Source organism: Schistocerca piceifrons, chromosome 2 (assembly GCF_021461385.2).
Source record: "Schistocerca piceifrons isolate TAMUIC-IGC-003096 chromosome 2, iqSchPice1.1, whole genome shotgun sequence".
Classification (NCBI taxonomy): Eukaryota; Metazoa; Arthropoda; class Insecta; order Orthoptera; family Acrididae; genus Schistocerca; species Schistocerca piceifrons.
In genome coordinates, this window is record NC_060139.1 from 71,676,712 (window position 1) to 71,678,151 (window position 1,440).

The 1,440-nt window shown below is 46.1% G+C and overlaps 1 non-coding gene across 1 annotated transcript; it reads right to left on the reverse strand.

Moving 5' to 3' along the window:
* Positions 1-588: 588 nt before the first annotated feature.
* Trnat-ugu lies at positions 589-662 on the reverse strand. The gene has a single exon. It is a non-coding gene; the product is annotated as a tRNA-Thr (tRNA).
* Between the last annotated feature and the right edge of the window lie 778 nt (positions 663-1,440).

The window sequence follows — 1,440 nt, forward strand, 5'->3', positions numbered from 1 at the left end:
TCGTTGTATCAGACGAGTAGCGATGTTCTTAATGCTTCTGCTGGCAGCTCGCTGATGGAGACGTGTGGCTGCATTAATGGTTCAAATAACTCTGAGCACTATGGGAGTAAACTGCTGAGGTCATTAGTCCCCTAGAACTTTGAACTACTTAAACCTAACTAACCTAAGGACATCACACACATCCATGGCCGAGGCAGGATTCGAACCTGCGACCGTAGCGGTCTCGCGGTTCCAGACTGCAGCGCCAGAACCGCACGGCCACTTCGCTGCATTAATGGTGTAGGCGTGTGCGGTAGTCAGATCTGGTCTGCTGGCGTGACGTCAGTTGAGTTGGTTCTCCGTAAGGGGCTCCGCGTGTTTACGTAGCGGCACCATATACATTCCTCGCTCGTGCGCACGGCGATGGTAAGTGGTTCCCGCTAAGGCGGACGTGCCAGAAGTACGAACGCTAACGCACTCACTGTACCAGAGCTTTTAACTCCCACATCACCCTTTAGCTAATGGCATTTCAATACTATTACAATGAAATGAACACCCTTAGCTGCTTACAGGCGTTGACATACGTTAACGGGGACAGATGAAAATGTGTGCCCCGACCGGGACTCGAACCCGGGATCTCCTGCTTACATGACAGACGCTCTATCCATCTGAGCCACCGAGGACACAGAGGATAGCGCGACTGCAGGGATTTATCTCTGGCACGCCTCCCGCGAAACCCACATTCTCAACGTATTGTCCCGCACTACATTCGTAGTGCCCCCGCCCATTATACTCATTACTCGCGGCGCGTTGCCGATTCCCGTAAGAGTTCGGGCACTGTTTGTGCATTCGCACAGAAGAAGAAGATGGTCAAGTGGCCGGTGAGCCTTAACTATAAATATACTATGATGGTATCTGTTCTTTCGGACATGTCCGAAAGAACAGATACCGTCTTAGTATACAATTTCAATACTATTACACCATCTCGCCAGTAACCATTTTGTTCCATCTGTTGGTTATAGTATGAAAGTTCGCTACTATCAGAGTACCATTTATACCAACTTATTTCTCACAAGGGTAAAGTAAAGGCAGCATTTCAAATTCTGAACTTCAGTTTTACCGAAACAATCACTATCTCCCTACATTAGTCTACCACTTCGAATCCCGTGTAATACTTAAATATAATAAGTACCGGGTGCCCATAATTAAAGTTCAAACGCTGTAGAAAGAGAACCACTGCTCAGAGTGACGTCAGATTTGACTAGCTTGTTATTGACGCAGGGGAAAACGCAACGGAACAAAAAAAAAAAAAAAAAAAAAAAAAAAAAAAAAAAAAAAAATTAACGACAATTTCATCAATAGATGGTGCTGTAAGCGCCTTAAGTATATGGGATCAACAGTTGTAGCACTGCTGGTAAACCCATCCAACACTACAAGGTCGTACCACATCGAATGGGAATG